The sequence below is a fragment of the Bos javanicus genome, chromosome 9 (genome assembly GCF_032452875.1).
Source record: "Bos javanicus breed banteng chromosome 9, ARS-OSU_banteng_1.0, whole genome shotgun sequence".
Classification (NCBI taxonomy): Eukaryota; Metazoa; Chordata; class Mammalia; order Artiodactyla; family Bovidae; genus Bos; species Bos javanicus.
In genome coordinates this window covers 3,482,103-3,502,284 of record NC_083876.1, presented here as the reverse complement: position 1 = coordinate 3,502,284, position 20,182 = coordinate 3,482,103, and positions in this window count along the sequence as shown.

Here is a 20,182-nt window from a genome sequence, read left to right as displayed (position 1 = left end):
CACACGCTAGTAAAGTAATGCTCAAAATTCTCCAAGACAGGCTTCAGCAATACGTAAACTGTGAACTTCCAGATGTTCAAGCTGGTTTTAGAAAAGGCAGAGGAACCAGATAATTGCCAATATCCGCTGGATCCTTGAAAAAGCAAGGGAGTTCCAGAAAAACATCAATTTCTGCTTTATTGACTATGCCAAAGCCTTTGACTCTGTGGGTCAAATAAACTGTGGAAAATTCTGAAAGGGATGAGAATACTGCCTCTTGAGAAACCTATATACAGGTCAGGAAGCAACAGTTAGAACTGGACATGGAACAACAGACTGGTTCCAAGTAGGAAACGGAGTTCGTCAAGGCTGTATATTGTCACCCTGCTTATTTAACTTCTATGCAGAGTACATCATGAGAAACGCTGAGCTGGAAAAACACAAGCTAGAATCAAGATTCCTGGGAGAATAATCAATAACCTCAGATATGCAGATGACACCACCCTTATGGCAGAAAGTGAAGAGGAACTAAAAAGCCTGTTGATGAAAGTGAAAGAGGAGAGTGAAAAGGTTGGCTTAAAACTCAACATTCAGAAAACGAAGATCATGGCATCTGGTGCCATCACTTCATGGGAAATTGATGGGGAAACAGTGGAAACAGTGTCAGATTTTATTTTGGGGGCTCCAAAATCACTGCAGATGGTGATATCAGCCATGAATTGAAAGACACTTATTCCTTGGAAGAAAAGTTATGACCAACATAGATAGCATATTCAAAAGCAGAGACATTATATTGCCTTCAAAGTCCATCTAGTCAAGGCTATGGTTTTTCCTGTGGTCATGTATGGATGTGAGAGTTGGACTGTGAAGAAAGCTGAGCACTGAAGAATTGATGCTTTTGAACAGTGGTGTCATAGAAGACTCTTGGGAGTCCCTTGGACTGCAAGGAGATCCAACCAGTCCATTCTAAAGCAGATTGGCCCTGGGTGTTCTTTGGAAGGAATATGCTTAAGCTGAAACTGCAGTACTTTGGCCACCTCATGCGAAGAGTTGACTCATTGGAAAAGACTCTGATACTGGCAGGGGTTGGGGGCAAGAGGAAAAGGGGAAAACAGAGGATGAGATGGCTGGATTGCATCACTGACTCAATAGATGTGAGTCTGGATGAATTCTGGGAGATGGTGATGGACAGGGAGGCCTAGAATGCTGCAATTCATGGGATCAAAGAAGGCTGCAATTCTTTGCAATGCTACAAAGAGTCAGACACATCTGAGCGACTGAATTGAACTGAGCTATTTGAAATACTAGAGTCTTTCCCCAAGATAATGATCTATATACCATCCTCCCTCTCAGGGACACACAAATCATATTACTGTGATAGTATAGGAGGCTCATCTGATGGAAAGAGTATTTTAGCATGTCTTTTAAAAGTATAAGTTTTGTAAGTTATTTAGTATCTTGTGTGTTAATTGCAGTAGGAGCAGTGTCTGAAATGTTGCATATTGGCTTGATTTATAGTCCTGAAAACATGTTCTTTAAAATTGAAACATGTAAAATATCATGTATGAAACGAGATGCCAGTCCAGGTTCAATGCACGATACTGGATGCTTGGGGCTAGTGCACTGGGACGACCCAGAGGGATGGTATGGGGAAGGAGGAGGGAGGAGGGTTCAGGATGGGGAGCACATGTATACCTGTGATGGATTCATTTTGATATTTGCAAAACTAATACAATTATGTAAAGTTTAAAAATAAAATAAAATTTTAAAAAAAATCAAAAAAAAAAAAATGGTGATATGTGAAATGTGTTCTTTTTCCTTAAAACCTTTGGCTGCTGCTGCCGCTAAGTCTCTTCAGTCGTGTCCGACTCTGTGTGACCCCATAGACAGCAACCCACCAGGCTCCCCCGTCCCTGGGATTCTCCAGAAAAGAACACTAGAGTGGGTTGCCATTTCCTTCTCCAATGCATGAAAGTGAAAAGTGAAAGTGAAATCGCTCAGTCGTGTCCGACTCTTCGCGACCCCATGGACTGCAGCCATGCAGAGGACAGGCTCCTCTGACCATGGGGTTTGCCAGGCAAGGGTACTGGAGTGGGGTGCCATCGCCTCCTCCTAAACCTTTGGCTAGGGATACAAATTTTTAGGCTTGAACATACTGACGGGTTGTAACTAAGGTAGATGAGATGGTATGATGATTTACTGTCTTCATTGATGAATGCTTGATGCTGGTTTCACCACCTTATTCTATTACTTCACAAGCCAGGCTCTTCTGCCATTTAGGTTATTATTATTATTTAAATTCTAACTGCCTAAGACCTAAACATATTGTAAGAACTTAGAAAGAAAAAAAAATAATAAAACAAATTATTGTAGAAAAGTGTTTTTAATTTGGTGGAAAAAATGCTTATATCAGACAAAAATAAATCGCATCAGTTCAGTTCAGTCACTCAGTCGTATCCGACTCTTCGCGACCCCATGAATCACAGCAGACCAGGCCTCGCTGTCCATCACCAACTCCTGGAGTTCACTCAGACTCACGTCCATCGAGTCAGAGATGTCATCCAGCCATCTTGTCCGCGGTCATCCCATTCTTCTCCTGCCCCCAATCCCTCCCAGCATCAGAGTCTTTTCCAATGAGTCAACTCTTCACATGAGGTGGCCAAAATACTGGAGTTTCAGCTTCAGCATCATTCCCTCCAAAGAAATCCCAGGGCTCATCTCCTTCAAAAGGGACTGGTTGGATCTCTTTGCAGTCCAAGGGACTCTCAGGAGTCTTCTCCAACACCACAGTTCAAAAGCATCAATTCTTCAGCGCTCAGCCCTCTTCACAATCCAACTCTCACATCCATACATGACCACTGGAAAAACCATAGCCTTGACTAGACGGACCTTTGTTGGCAAAGTAATGTTTCTGCTATTGAATATGCTATCTAGCTTGGTCATAACTTTCCTTCCAAGGAGTAAGCGTCTTTTAACTTCATGGCTGCAGTCACCATCTGCAGTGATTTTGGAGCCCAAAAAGTAAAGTCTGACACTCCACTGTTTCCCCATCTATTTCCCATGAAGTGATGGGACCGGATGCCATGATCTTCGTTTTCTGAATGTTGAGCTTTAAGCCAACTTTTTCAGTCTCCACTTTCACTTTCATCAAGAGGCTTTTTAAGTCCTCTTCACTTTCTGCCATAAGGGTGGTATGATCTGCATATCTGAGGTTATTGATATTTCTCCCAGCAATCTTGATTCCAGCTTGTGTTCTTCCAGTCCAGCATTTCTCATGATGTACTCTGTATATAAGTTAAACAAGCAGGGTGATAATATACAGCCTTGACGTACTCCTTTTCCTATTTGAAACCAGTCTGTTGTTCCATGTCCAGTTCTAACTGTTGCTTCCTGACCTGCATACAGATTTCTCAAGAGGCAGGTCAGGTGGTCTGGTATTCTGATCTCTTTCAGAATTTTCCACAGTTTATTGTGATCCACACAGTCAAAGGCTTTGGCATAGTCAATAAAGCAGAAATAGATGTTTTTCTGGAACTCCCTTGCTTTTTCCATGATCCAGCGGATATTGGCAATTTGATCTCTGGTTCCTCTACCTTTTCTCAAACCAGCTTGAGCATCAGGAAGTTCACAGTTCACGTATTGCTGAAGCCTGGCTTGGAGAATTTTGAGCATTACTTTACTAGCATGTGAGATGAGTGCAATTGGGCGGTAGTTTGAGCATTCTTTGGCATGGCCCTTCTTTGGGATTGGAATGAAAACTGACCTTTTCCAGTCCTGTGGCCACTGCTGAGTTTTCCAAATTTGCTGGCATATTGAGTGCAGCACTTTCACAGCATCATCTTTCAGGATTTGAAAGAGCTCAACTGGAATTCCATCACTTCCACTAGCTTTGTTCATACTGATGCTTTCTAAGGCCCACTTGACTTCACATTCCAGGATGTCTGGTCAGTGATCACATCATCGTGATTATCTCGGTCATGAAGATCTTTTTTGTACAGTTCTTCTGTGTATTCCTGCCACCTCTTCTTAATATCTTCTGCTTCTGTTAGGCCCATACTATTTCTGTTCTTTATCGAGCCCATCTTTGCATGAAATGTTCCCTTGGTATCTCCAATTTTCTTGAAGAGATCTCTAGTCTTTCCCATTCTGTTGTTTTCCTCTATTTCTTTGCATTGATTGCTGAGGAAGGCTTTCTTATCTCTTCTTGGTATTCTTTGGAACTCTGCATTCAGATTCTTATACCTTTTCTTTTCTCCTTTGCTTTTTGCTTTTCTTCTTTTCACAGTTATTTGTAAGGCCTCCCCAGACAGCCATTTTGCTTTTTTGCATTTCTTTTCCACTGGGATGGTCTCGATCCCTGTCTCCTGCACAATGTCATGAACCTCCATCCATAGTTCATCAGGCACTCTGTCTATCAGATCTAGGCCCTTAAATCTATTTCTCACTTCCATTGTATAATCATAGGAGATTTGATTTAGGTCATACCTGAATTGTCTAGTGGTTTTGAATACTTTCTTCAATTTAAGTCTGAATTTGGTAATAAGAAGTTCATGATCTGAGCCACAGTCAGCTCCCAGTCTTTTTTTTTTTTTGCTGGCTGTATAGAGTTCCTCCATCTTTGGGTGCAAAGAATATAATCAATCTGATTTTGGTGTTGATCACCTGGTGATATCCATGTGTAGTGTCTTCTCTTGTGTTGTTGGAAGAGGGTGTTTTCTATGACTAGTGTGTTCTCTTGGCAAAAATTTACTAGCTTTTGCCCTGCTTCATTCCATATACCAAGGGCAAACTTGCCTGTTAATCCAGGTGCTTCTTGACTTCCTACTTTTGCATCCCAGTCCCCTATAATGAAAAGGACATGTTTTTTGGGTGTTAGTTCTCAAAGGTCTTGTAGGTTTTCATAGAACCGTTCAACTTCAGCTTCTTCAGCATTACCGGTTGGGGCATAGACTTGGATTACTGTGATGTTGAATGGTTTTCCTTGGAAATGAACAGAGATCATTCTGTCGCTTTTAGATTGCATCCAAGTACTGCATTTCGAACTCTTCTGTTGACCATGATTGCTACTCCATTTCTTCTGAGGGATTCCTGCCCACAGTAGTAGATATAATGGTCATCTGAGTTAAATTCACCCATTCCAGTCCATTTTAGTTCGCTGATTCCTAGAATGTCGACATTCACTCTTGCCATCTCTTGTTTGACCACTTCCAATTTGCCTTAATTCTTGGACTTGACATTCCAGGTTCCTATGCAATATTGCTCTTTACAGCATCAGACCATGCTTCTATTACCAGTCACATCCACAGCTGGGTATTGTTTTTGCTTTGGCTCCATCCCTTCATTCTTTCTGGAGTTATTTCTCCACCCATCTCCAGTATCATATTGGGCCCCTATTGACCTGGGGAGTTCCTCTTTCAGTATCCTATCATTTTGCCTTTTCATACTGTTCATGGGGTTCTCAAGGAAAGAATATTGAAGTGGTTTGCCATTTCCTTCTCCAGTGGACCACATTCTGTCAGATCTCTCCACCGTAACCTGCTCATCTTGGGTTGCCCCATGGGCATGGCTTAGTTTCATTGAGTTAGACTAGGCTGTGGTCCTAGTGTGATTAGATTGACTAGTTTTCTGTGAGTATGGTTTCAGTGTGTCTGCCCTCTGATGCCCTCTTGCAACACCTACCATCTTACTTGGGTTTCTCTTACCTTGGGCGTAGGGTATCTCTTCACGGCTGCTCCAGCAAAGTGCAGCTGCTTCTCCTTACCTTGGATGAGGGATATCTCCTCACCGCCGCCGTTCCTGACTTTTAACGTGGGATAGCTCTTCTAGACCCTCCTGCGCCTGCACAGTCATTGCTCCTTGGATGTGGGGTTGGTCCTCCTGGCCACCGCCTCTGGCCTTGGGCGTGGGGTAGCTCCTCCGGGCCGGCCCCCGCCCCTGACCTCCTTCACGGGGTATCCTCTCTCGGCCACCGCCCCTGACATTAGACTCAGGGTAGCTCCTCTCTGCCATTCCTGCGCCGTCGCAGCCTGGCACTCTTGGCCACTGCCCCTGACCTCGGACGTGGGGTAACTCCTCCTGGCCACTGCCCTTCGGGCATGGGGTCCTCCCGCCTTCTACCCCTGACCTCGGACTTGGGGTAGCTCCTCTCGGCCGCACTTAGTGCGCCGGTCGCAGCCGCCGCGGCGCTGCACATAGTTGCAGTATTTTTCTTTGTAGGCCTCTAGTACTCTTGTCTGGAAAATCCCATGGTCGCTGAGGGTCGGACACGACTGAGCGACTTCACTTTCACTTTTCACTTTCAGGCGTTGGAGAAGGAAATGGCAACCCACTCCAGTGGTCTTGCCTGGAGAATCCCAGGGACGGGGGGCCTGGTGGGCTGCCGTCTATGGGGTCGTACAGAGTCGGATAAGACTGAAGTGACTTAGCAGCAGCAAGCATTTACCTAATATTTTTACAAGGAGCCTCGTAAGATTAGAAAATCAAATTACTGAATGACTCATATCTGATCTATCAAAATCTGCTTTTGTAGACAGTCTAGCATGTTAGACCCTCACAGTCACTCAAGCCTGACAATCACAAATGCATTGTGAAGCATGCTTGCAGTGGAAACTTACTGTAAAAACTACGTTTTGAGAAACTGTGCTTAATGTGAATTCCATTTTAGCCTGGGAAAGATAGTTTTGAAAATATCTTTGAAAAAATATATGATGCAGCAACTATAATGACAAATATATTTTGATTTATTAATTTTAATTGTTAGCAATTATTAATCATAACTTTAAAACTAAGGATAAAAATATATTTTTATCCAAACTGAATTCAGTGACATATATATATGACACACAAGTTATATATACATATATATGGTCTATTTTAAACCTAAAGATACATAGTATTCATTTGATCTTAATTTTAAAGGAGGAAAGAATATAGAATAAAGAGCAATTTTATATTCTAAGCATTCTGAGAGATTCATATTTTTTCTTGAGAAACACTTTAAACTCTCAATACAATTTTACTGTAAGCAACATATATTAATTTTTTATAACTTAAAAAGAAAAATAATTTTTGAATTGCTTTATTAAAACTATTTTTTATTTTTATAATATACAAGATTCATGGACCATTCTGCACTTGCCAGTGGGATAAATTGTACTATACTTTTACATGTTTTATAAATACTAATAATTGAAATCTTAGGAAAATATATTCTTAGTTCTCTATATGTTTTCCATTAACTTTTATCCATTTATTTATCTTATTTTTCAGAAAGAGAGAAAATGATTTGAAATAATGTCAACAGCTAAGAAAATCAAGACTTTTGTTAAAAGGTATTATACAAAATGCATACATGTGCAAAGAGATTACTTTCAAAATAGATTATAAAATCAGATTAAAATTATTTACTTTGAGAATTTTTAATAGGCATATAACATATTTATGTGATATAAATAATATATTAAATTGTACTTTATTATCAGCTTTCATTATGAACCAAATATGGTTATAATAGAAAAGATACTCAGGTAAATTATAAAGGATTATTTTTCTTTTTACTAGTACAAAACATATTTTAATCAATCTTAGAAAATTCACTTGAGAGTGTTTAATGTGATCATGGATGTTGGCCAGGGAACCAAAGTCAGAAATTTAGAATAATACAATAGAATTTTTAACTTTCTTTCAATATTCACTGGTGGAGGAAGAAGGAACCTTTGTTTTATAAGACTGATGATTTGGAAATAAATCTGTGAGGTCATCTTTTAATATTTTCCTTTTTTTTTTTTTTTTGGCCAAAATAGGATAAATCATCCCATGCACTATAATCACCATGTGTTGTAAAATAAGCCCCTTATGAGACTAATCCCAATTAAAAGCTAGAATTTTATGAAGATCTAAGATATTTTATGCCGAATTTAATAATAAAGTGTCAGAATTAGAGTTAAGCTGCCAGTTCTAAACATTTTGTACAAATACAGAGCTGTGTGTGTGTTTGTGTGTGTGTGTGAGTATTCACAGATATAGAGTCAAAATGCCAATATATATCTGAATAATTATGATTGTATAGCTCCATACTTGACTCTGGTTTCCTTTGTCAATAAGTAGTCTTTCATTAAAAAATCAATATAAATTCAGTTTCCTTATAGAGTTGTATCACTTAAGTATATCTGTCCTTATAAAATCAATTTTCTGATAGAGTTTTATCACCTATGAAGATATGTTTTTATACAATGGACCTAATTTTTATTGTGTGTGTGTGTGTGTGTGTGTTTAATAATACATCCAAGATGGATGGGTCATGGTGGAAAGATCTGACAGAATGTTGTCCACTGGAGAAGGGAATGGCAAACCACTTCAGTATTCTTGCCTTGAGAACCCCAGGAACATATGAAAAGGCAAAAGGATAGGACACTGAAAGATGAACTCCCCAGGTCTGTTCAGTTCAGTTCATTTTAGTCATTCAGTCACATCCGACTCTTTGCGACCCCATGAATCACAGCACACAAGACCTCCCTGTCCATCACCAGCTCCCGGAGTTCACTCAAACTCATGTCCATGGAGTCAGTGATGCCATCCAGCCATCTCATTCTCTGTCGTCCCCTTCTCGTCTTGTCCCCAATCCCTCCCAGCATCAGAGTCTTTTCCAATGAGTCAACTCTTCGCATGAGGTGGCCAAAGTATTGGAGTTTCAGCTTCAGCATCAGTCCTTCCAATGAACACCCAGGACAGATCTCCTTTAGGATGGAATGGTTGGATCTCCTTGCAGTCCAAGGGACTCTCAAGAGTCTTCTCCAATGCCACAGTTCAAAAGCATCAATTCTTCGGCACTCAGCTTTCTTCACAGTCCAACTCTCACATTGATACATGATTACTGGAAAAACATAGCCTTGACTAGACGGAGCTTTGTTGGCAAAGTAATATCTCTGCTTTTCAATATGCTATTTAGGTGGGACATAACTTTCCTTCCAAGGAGTAAGCGTCTTTTAATTTCATGGCTGCAATCACCATCTGCAGTGATTTTGGAGCCCAAAAATATAAAGTCTGACACTGATTCCACAGTTTCCCCATCTATCTGCCATGAAGTGATGGAACCGGATACCATGACCTTCATTTTCTGAATGTTGAACTTTAAGCCAACTTTTTCACTCTCCTCTTTCACTTTCATCAAGAGGCTTTTTAGTTCCTCTTCACTTTCTGCCATAAGGGTGGTGGTATCTGCATATCTGAGGTTATTGATATTTCTCCTGGCAATCTTGATTCCAGCTTGTGCTTCTTCCAGCCCAGCGTTTCTCATGATGTACTCTGCATATAAGTTAAATAAGCAGGGTGACAATATACAGCCTTGACGGACTCCTTTTCCTATTTGGAACCAGTCTGTTGTTCCATGTTCAGTTCTAACTGTTGCTTCCTGACCTGCATATAGGTTTCTCAAGAGATAGATCAGGTAGTCTTGTATTCCCATCTCTTTCAGAATTTTCCACAGTTTATTGTTGTCCACATTGTGTCCGACTCTTTGCAACTCCATGGACTATACAATCCATGGAATTCTGTAATCCAGAATACTGGAGTAGGTAGTCGTCCTTTTTCCAGGGGATCTTCCCAACCCAGGGATTGAACCCATGTCTCCCGCATTGTGGCAGATTCTTTACCAGCTGAGCCACAAGGGAAGACTGCCCCCCTCAACCCCGCCAGATCGGTAGGTGCCCAATGCACTACTGGAGATGAGTGGAGAAATAACTCCAGAAAGAATGAAGAGATGGAACCAAAGTAAATACAACACCCAGTTGTGGATGTGACTGGTGATGGAAGCAAAGTCCGATGTTGTAAAGAGCAATATTGCATAGGGACCTGGAATGTAAGGTCCATGAATCATGGCAAATTAAAGTGGTCAAACAGGAGATGGCAAGAGTGAACATCGTCATTCTAGGAATCAGCAAACTAAGACGGAATCTATGAATTTAACTCAGATGACCATTATATCTACTACTATGGGCAGGAATCCCTTAGAAGAAATGGAGTAGTCATCATAGTCAACAAACAAGTCCGAAATGCAGTACTTGAATGCAATCTAATCAATTCTATTGAGGTGGATGAAACTGGAGCCTATTATACAGTGAAGTAAGCCAGAAAGAAAATCACCAATACAGTATACTAATGCATATATATGGAATTTAGAAAGATGGTAATGGTTATCACCCTGTGTGTGAGACAGCAGAAGAGACACAGATGTATAGAATAATCTTTTGGACTCTGGGAGAGGGAGAGGGTGGGATGATTTGGGAGAATGGCACTGAAACATGTATAATATCATATATGAAATGAATCGCCAGTCCAGGTTTGATGCATGATACAGGATGCTTGGGGCTGGTGCACTGGGATGACCCAGAGGGATGGTATGGGGAGGGAGGTGGGGGGGGTGGTTTCAGGATGGGGAACACGTGTACACCCTTGGCGGATTCATGTTGATATATGGCAAAACCAATACAATATTGTAAAGTAATTAGCCTACAATTAACATAAATAAATTTATATTAAAATAAATAAAATTTTACTGTAGTTTTTTTTTTTTAATAGTCTCAGTGCTACTGCTTATGAATTATTCAGGTGAAAATTTTATGCTTTAAAGATGTGTAAATTTAAATCTGAATATTTCTTGGCTTCAAAAACATAAGAACAAATTTCATATAGTTAATGCAACATTTATCACTCATCTATGTTACTGGTTTAAGTATAAACATGTGATTAAAAAATAAATTATCCATTTTATTTCAATAAAATAAGTATATTCTAATATTTTAAATGTAAAGTAATATACCATTGGATTCTATTAAAATGTTTAAGCTGTTTATGACATTAATAAATGATCTCTCTCAATTTTGGATTTTGTCGCCAATCTTATCAATTCCAGCTTTGCAACTGTTTCAAATTGGTCTCTCATGTTTATCAGTGTCAACATCCTACTTCAGAGATTCATCTTTTATTTCATCTGCTAAAATAACCTCTAAATTAGCCCTGTTTATGTATATTTCCTTGTGCCTCAGCTTGTGGTTTATGTATATTCCCTTGTGGTTTCCTTGTGGCTCAGCTAGTAAAGAATCTGCCTTCAATATGGGAGACCTGGGTTCGATGCCTGGGTTGGGAAGATCCCCTGGAGAAAGGAAAGGCTACCCACTCCAGTATTCTGGCCTGTAGAATTCCATGGACTCTGTAGTCCGTGGGGTCGCAGAGTCAGACATGACTGAGCGACTTCCATTCCATTCCATTCCATGTATATACCACACTGCTGCTGCTGCTGCTGCTGCTAAGTCACTTCAGTCATGTCAGACTCTGTGTGACCCCACAGATGGCAGCCCACCAGGCTCCCCCCTCCCTGGGATTCTCCAGGCAAGAACACTGGAGTGGGTTGCCATTTCCTTCTCCAATGCATGGAAGTGAAAGTGAAATCCTGTCTGACCCTCAGCCACCCCATGGACTGCAGTCTTCCAGGCTCCTCCGTCCATGGGATTTTCCAGGCTACAACTTTCCTATTAAAGAATATTTGATGTTACACTTTCGTTCTTTAAAAACGCTGTGTTATCTAAAGGATAATTTAAAATCACTTGAATGACACTTAGAGATTTTATAATGTCGATTTGTCTATTATAATATTTTCTAGTTTCTTCAACAAACACATGTATTCTGCTATCCTCCCATTTGTTTGTGTGCGTGTGTGTGTGTGTACAAGCATAAACACGCATGTTTGTACACCTATTTATACAAGCATGTAACCACACTGTCTCCATTACATACACTTCCTTACTGTTTGATCACAGGACCATTAGAACTACAGAGATGATAACTACTATTCAGTACATAGTACTGTGATAAATTGTTGCTTATCTTGAAGGAGGATATAATATAAATCTTTTCTGTCAAAAGTTGGATTCAAGAGGGAGAAGTGGATGTTGATACCAATTAAGGGCTGTTGGCATCAACACCTGTAGAAGGTCAGGGAAAGAAATCGAATTGACTATACAGAGTAGATGAGCTCTGATAGAGTTTGAATAATGACCCCTCAAAATGTCAGATTGGTTGAGAGCAGAGGAGAACAGGATATTTCCTACGTCTACATCCACCTGTCAGTAGATTCAGGCTGCTGCCAGGAAAAGCAGCAGTCTTTGTCAAGGCAACAGTCTTCATTTGCAATAATTCCTAAAGTTCAATAACAGCTGAGAACTACCAGTTGGGGAACTTCTAGCAGCTAGGGAATAAATTCTTTGATCCTTAAGTACTTCTGTGCTGTGCTCAGTCGTGTCCAGCTCTTTGTGAGTCCATGGACTGTAGCCAGCCAGGATGTTAAGGCCATCTTGATTAGAAAGCATGGGGAACTGATTTCGATGCTGCCTATTATGCTGTGAACAACAGTCTTTATCTTTGGCCCAGGAGTCCCATGTCTGATGCCAGCACATTGTTTATGTCTAGGGAATCAACTGGATAAAGGATTGAAGCCTGCAATTGAAATTAAGCCATGCAATAGCATAAATATCATAACATGAAACATCTGTTCCCTTATTAAATTCCCTTCTTCATTCATGTTTGGCATAGACCTTTTACAGTTGACTTAATTTGAATAAATTTTTCTTCAAAGACGGTTCTTCTTATGTAGAGAGAATAAAGAACGTATTTGACTTTGAAATAATATATTGTTAGATTTAATTAATAAAGACTTTGCCTTAATTGTCAGTAATAGTAAATGTTGTACAACAAAACTATGATATAAGGAATAAAATATGGATCAACTTATAATTGGATAATCATTTATTATTAGGTTATGTAATAAGACTGAAATAGACTTAGAATGAGCCAGTTTCTGTTACTGCCATTAGTAGACATTTATATTCTTTTGTACACTTATAGATGAGTAAAATGATGATGTTTTTGATGAATTTAAAAACTGATATTTTTATATTTGAATTGATGTTTATTTGAGATTGAAAAGAAACAGAGTATGATCATTAGGATCATATTCTATACTGTTCTTTGAACTTTCAAATCTACTTCATAGAGTGACTGATCTGTAAGTAACTGTATTTAGTTGTTTAGAGCTGAAGGTTGTATTATCAAGTATGATCTGCAGGATTGGGGTAATTCAATAAAGATATATGACCCACATTTTTAATCAAAATCTAGATTTAAAATATTATTTAATGCCAATGAATGAATATTATTAAGTTTTACTTAATAATATTTACTTTTTGAGTGAATATAGGGGAACTCAAGCAATAAATATATAGTTGACCTTTGAACAGTGCATATGTTAAGGGTGCGAAAACTTGATGAGGTTGAAAATCCAAGTATAACTTATAATCAGACTTCAGTAACTCCAGTTCCTCTGTATCTTCTGTTCCACACCTCTGACTTTAACCATCCATGGATTATGTGGTATTGTAGTATATTTCATATTGGAAAACTCTGGGTATAATTGGACCTGCACAGTTCAAATTCATCTTGTTCAAGAGTCCACTGTAAATACAAACTTTCTTATAAAGCAACGACATTTGAGTTTTTGTGTGCATATATTTCACCTGGGAAGTCTATGTAAAATATAGATTCCTGGGATCCATTAAACATGATTCTGATTTAATATGTCTAGAGATGTCCTTAGAAGCCAGAGTTTTGATTCTGATAAAAGTGCACAGAGACCATCTTGAGACCAATATTGTAAAGCCTGGGATTAAATGCAAAATTTCAGCATGTTCACAAATAATTCATGTGTATTTTAGCACCCAGTTTCTTTTACTATTTTCCAGTTCTTTTCAAATTGGAGAGAGACATGTATGAAAATCAACTAAAGATATTTTTTAAACCAAGAATGATTTTTTTCTTTCATACCTATATTTTCCCCATCCCAGATTAATCAAATCCAAAGATTTTCCTACAAACAAGGAGTGGATTTAGGTTAAGAAAAGTATGCATCCTTTAAAAATTAATATCCATTCTGAACATGTGTACACCCATGGCGGATTCATGTTGATATACAGCAAAACCAGTACAATATTGCAAAGTAATTAGCCTCCAATTAAAATAAATAAATTTATATTTTAAAAAATAAAATGCATGTTTTTTTTTCCATTAAAATAAATAAATAAAAAACAAAAATTAATATCCATGAACTACTTATATTGATTTCTGATTCTTACCTTCTACCATATCAAAATCTGGTGCAGCCTCTAGGTTGGTTTAGGAAATGTTAAGCCCTGTGACTTCAAAATACTTGTGATGTAATGAAAGGTAATTTAGAATGAACTCACAATTGCTGTTATGAAATGTTTTTGTAATGTCTTGCTCCATATCAGCTGACCCCAAATAGTTATAATAAAGTAAACCTTGCATCATCCTATATCTCTTACCAAGAGTGGGATTTTGAATCTAGTCTGATATGGGAAGTGACGGGTTTCAGTTTTAAGGACAAAATAAGAACTGACCCTCTGTTGATATCCGGGCACAGAACCAAGAAGTAAATTACTTGTTCAAGGCAGCTAGTAATATAGATAAGAAAATAATACAACTGTATTATCTATTTTAAAAATTATACTGTTAACTTGAATACCATTGCTCAAATAAACCAATTGCTCATTTAGTTGATTCTCCATTATTTTAATATACTGTACTGTATAATATTTCATTATTAGAAGAGCACTATGACATAGGACAACTTATACGATAGATCAAAGTATTGAAAATTAATGACTTCAGGTTGCTGAGACTGGAACTAGAATTTTGGTCATCTAATGTTGACTATGTGAATTTTTAAATTTTATTTCAGCTGGGAGAAATATCAATAAGCTCAGATATGCAGATGACACTACCCTTATGGCAGAAAGTGAAAAGGAATTAAAAAGCCTCTTGATGAAAGTAAAAGAGGAGAGTGAAAAAGTTGGCTTACAGCTCAACATTAAGTAGGCTTAGAGCTCTAAGATCATGGCATCTGGTCCAATCGCTCCATGGGAAATAGATGGGGAAACACTGTCAGATTTTATTTTGAGGGGCTCCAAATTCACTGCAGATGGTGATTACAGCCATGAAATTAAAAGATGCTTGCTCTTTGGAAGGAGAGTTATGACCAACCTAGATAGCATATTCAAAAGCAGAGACATTACTTTGCCAACAAAGGTCCATCTAGTCAAGGCTATGGTTTTTCCAGTGGTCATGTATAGATGTAAGAATTGGACTGTGAAGAAGTCTGAGTGCCAAAGAATTGATGCTTTTGAACTGTGGCATTGGAGAAGACTCTTGAGAGTCCCTTGGACTGCAAGGAGATCCAACCAGTCCATTCTAAAGGAGATCAACCCTGGGTGTTATTTGGAAGGAATGATGCTAAAGCTGAAAATCCAGTACTTTGGTCACCTTATGTGAAGAGTTGACTCATTGGAAAAGACTCTGATACTGGGAGGGATTGGGGGCAGGAGGAGAAGGGGACGACAGAAGATGAGATGGCTGGATGGCATCACTGACTCGATGGACGTGAGTCTGAGTGAACACCAGGAGTTGGTGATGGACAGGGAGGCCTGGCATGCTGCAATTCATGGAGTTGCAGAGTCAGACATGATTGAGCGACTGAACTGAACTGAACTTAGTGTGTGTATGCCAATCCCAATTTCCCAATTTATCCTGATGCTTGATATTTTCAATGTGCTATTGGATTTGGTTTGCTGGTGCTTTGTTGAGGGTTTTTGGATTGATACTTAGCAGGTCTTCAGTTTCCTTTCCTTTTTTTTTTTTTTTTGCAATGTTTTTCGTCAGGCTTTCCTAGGACAAAACTACTGACCTCATAATGAGTTTGGAAGTGTCTTTTGTTCTTAAATTATTTTGAAGAGTTTGAGAAGTGTTTCTGTAAATTCTTGTGTATATGATTGATAGATCTCCAGTGAAGCCATCTGATACTGAGTTTTTCTCTGTTAGGATATTTTCAATTACTGGTTCAATTACATCAGTAGTTATTGGTCTGTTTAGATTTTCTATTTATTCATACTTTAGTCTGGGTAGGATATATGTTTCTAGGAATGTATCTATTTCCTCTAGGTTATTTACTTTGTTAGTATATAATTTTGTATAATAACCCCATGCTTTTTTTGTTTTCATTTCTTTGGCCTCATTTATAGTATATCCCCTCATTTCTGATTCTGAGGCTTCACTCTTTTTCTCCCTAGCTAGTCTAAATAAGGGTTTTTCATTTTTGTTTATCCTTTGAAACAACCAACTCTTCATTTTAAACAATTTTATTTTTCTATTCTTTATTATTTATACTTTAGTTTTTAATTTATACTCTAATTTTTATTGTTACCTTGCTTCTGTTTAGTTCATCTTAGCTGAGTCTGTTGTGCTTCTTGAATCTGTATCTCCATTTCATTACCCAGTCTGAGGAGTTTTCAGCCATTATTAATTCAAATAAGATTTCTATTTAATTTTTCCCTCATTTTTCCTACTGAAACTTCCATAATTTTTATTTTAGTCTTCTTTATTATCTCCTATAAACCAATTAGACTTTCTTATTTTTTAACTTCATCACATTTGTTTTTCTTATTGCTTCTGTAATTGAATTACTTAAAGTGACTTGTTTTGAGTTCATAGATTCTTTCTTGTACTTGATCAAATCTGCTGTTAAACACCTCTAGTAAAATTTTAATTCAAGTATTGCATTCTTCAGTTCTAAATTTATTTGTTCTTTCTATCTCTTTGGTGGTATCCTGATTTTATTTATTCACCATTATCTTGAGGTCATTGAACACCTTTCTTCTCAGTATTTTAGATCTTTGTCAGGTAACTTATATACCTTAATTCCTTTAGTGTTAGTTTTTGGGGATTTATTTTGTTCCTTTGTTTGGGGCGCATTATTTTGTTTTGTGTATGTGTATGTGCATTGTTATTTTGTGTTAGAATTCCTGAATTTTGGGAAGTGGTTCTCTCTCCCAGTCTTTATAAATTAGCTTCATAGGCAGAAGATCTTCACCAAACTGGAAAATCTGGACGTTTCTCAAATCTTTTCTGTGAATTATTTTTCTCTAAATTTCTGTGTGTAAATTTCCAAATAGAGAGATTTTCCCAGTTTACTTTTCCAGGAGCCTGTAATATCTCACGCCTCATGCTGTCTGTCTGCAGTACTGCAGGCTTTCTACAGCAGCCACAAACACTGGTTTCTATTGTTGTTGTTCTCAGTGGCCTCCAGGGGTTTAGAGCTCACAGGTCTGTGAGTGCTCTGAGTTGGGCGGACTCTGCACTGAGCCAAAGGGAGGCGCAGTGGCTAGAGAGAGTCATGCTGGTACAAGCCAACGTCTCTGCCCTTCATGCTCCTTCCTGATGCCTTCCTATAGGACCTAGGTTCATACAGGATAGAAACTTGTGTGTCACACAGCCTCTCAAAGAGTCAGAATGTTCCAGTCTCTTCTTTTCCTCTTCAGGGGCCATCTGAGTTGGCAGTTTTCTTTTGAATATGGCTTGTGAGCCAGGCAGAAGAGCTTGGCAAGTAACTGCCACAAATTTAAGCACTTGCTTTGATGCAGCTGGCTTCGTGCTCACCCATGGTACTGGAGCCTCTTGACTCCTGGTCTTATAATGGGAACTTGTCTATGTAATATTGAATTTGTTTATCAGTGAGAAAAGAAAGTGTAGAGCTTCCTATTTCACCATATTGCTGATATCATCTCCTAATGAGGGACAATATTTTGTTGGATTTTTATTCTGATTTATTTTTGTGTCAAGAAATCTATATAGAGAGAGTATCATATTTGGCATTATTTTTCTGTTCATAGTGTAAGTTATTTAATATTTTTAATACATTAATCTTCAAAAATGTTTATCCAACCAAACATTACAACTTTTCAAGGTGAGTTTAATAGAGAAAAAATTTAAAATTCATGGATATAATCTGTTTTCAAAAGTTAAACTATATGCTCATGTTAAAAAACAATGGTAATGAATAAAAATTACAAAAAATGTCATTTTAATGACAAAATTATCATTTTACTTCATGATTGAAACTAAAATGAAATTGATTTGAACTTAATGATCATATTGCCATCTTGCAATTACAATTTGGTAATCTCTAAAATTTCCATAAGATGTTGGAGGCAGAAAAACAGAAAGTAGTTGCATACAATTCAATATAACATGACAAAGACTCTTTAATTCTAAGTATATTATTACTACAATAAAGACTATTCCAAGATGTGATTATCAAATTGATTTTTAATAATATGTGAAGATATGTTTACTAAGGTTTTATATTTTCTTTGTGCTTCAAAAGATGAATTGTTCTAGTGTGTTTTAGTTAAAAGGAATATAGGTACCTGTCACATGTAATGTGCTTTCTTCTCTGTGGGACAGCTGTGATTTTGGCTAAGGAAACAAGGATAAAAATCCATTTGCTCTTTTTCATGCTAAATTAATATTGTTTCTAAATGTGAAATAATCATGAGAAAATATTCTTGTGTTTAGAATGACTCATGGATTGAAAATGGCTAATTTTGGAAAAGAAGAGAATTTATTTCTTGAGATAAGTAACAAGCTTCTTTTCATGAAATGCACATCTGGTCATATAATTGTTATTAGTTTTCAGTTACCATTCTTTGTTGATAAAATTTTTCAATACCTTGCCTGTATTAATCCTTCAAAAGAATTTCAATAATTAAAATCTTAAAAGCTAATAGCCTAGCACTCCACTGACTCCATGAAGCTCACAGGCATGCATGTCTGTCATGTTCCTGGGATACTGCAGAAGCACAGACAAGAGAGTTTAAATGTGACATTTCACTGAAGGAGTTATTTATAGAATAATGAGGAGAGTAAGGAAAAGTATACAGGATGATGAAATACCCAATAATTAGCAGCAAGGAAAAACCCTACCACCTCAAAGAGGCAAGGGGAACCAAATTCTGGATACATGCAAAAGAAGCCATAGAGCAGAAGTTCTGTAGTTCCATAATTTATTTTTAATGAAAGAACATTTACATCTCTCAGGAAAGATCCAGAAAACAGCAGCTAGTTGAACAATGAGTACCATTCTATCAGAAGGCGTACAGAATAGAGGTTAGAGAGAAATGGTCTTTAGGTAGTAAGAAATAAAATCCAAGGAGAGACAGAAGGCCCTTGTAGGCTAATCTTGTGGAATAAGTTCTACTTTCTCAGTTGAAATGGTAGGACTTGTTTGACAATGATGATGGTGAGGATGGAGGGGGCATCACTGTGACAAAAACTCATTTATTAAGAATCACTGTATGCTAAATTCTATTAATATTATCATAAGTGCAAGTAGTAGGCTTTATTATCATCATTCGTGTATGTGTGCTAAGTTGATTCAGTCATGTCTGAGTCTCTGAGATGCTATAGATTGTAGCCCACCAGGCTCCTCTGCCCATGGGATTCTCCAGGCAAGAATATTGAAGTGGGTTGCCATGCCCTCTTTCAGAGGATCTTCCAAACCCAGGGATCAAACAGGCATATCTTCATTTCCTGCATTGCATTTCCAGATACCCTGGGAGGGCCAGAGTATCTATAGTGCAGAACAACTGAGAAGGAATATCTGTGCAGACTGAGCTTCCAAGGTGGCACTAGGAGTAAAGAACACATCTGTCATTGCAAGAAACATAAGAGATGTAGTTGGATCTCAGGGTCTGGAAGATTCCTTGGAATAGGTCATGGCAACATGCTCCAGTATTCTTGCTTGGAGAATCACATGGACAGAGGAGCCTGGTGGGCTATATTCCATAGAGTTGCAAAGAATCAGATATGAATGAAGCAATATAGCGTGCATGAATGTCTGCCCAGGCTAGGCTCCTACTTTAGGGATTATCCCAAGGTCAGAGTCAAATGGAAGTCCAGAGGAAGTAGGTAATTCAGGAATTTTGATCAACGTCTGCTTTCCAGACAAGAGACCTGATTTCTGAAAGCTGGCTTTGGTGCAATATCCAGAATCATTGACTGGGTGTGAGGTCAGGTCATGATAGTCTTCAAGGACAAATTGGTTGGTAGTAAGTGACGTGATATTATCAGTTAGTAGTCGCTAAATCAAAAAGGGACACACCATTCAAGTGAATTGTCCCAGAAGGAGAGGAGAATACAGGTAAGAGGCCAGTGGGCACACAAACCAGGGAAATCTGACAAAAGGTGTTTTGAAGCAGAAGGTTGAAAGCATAATTTAACTAACTCCTGGGCCAACACATCAGAG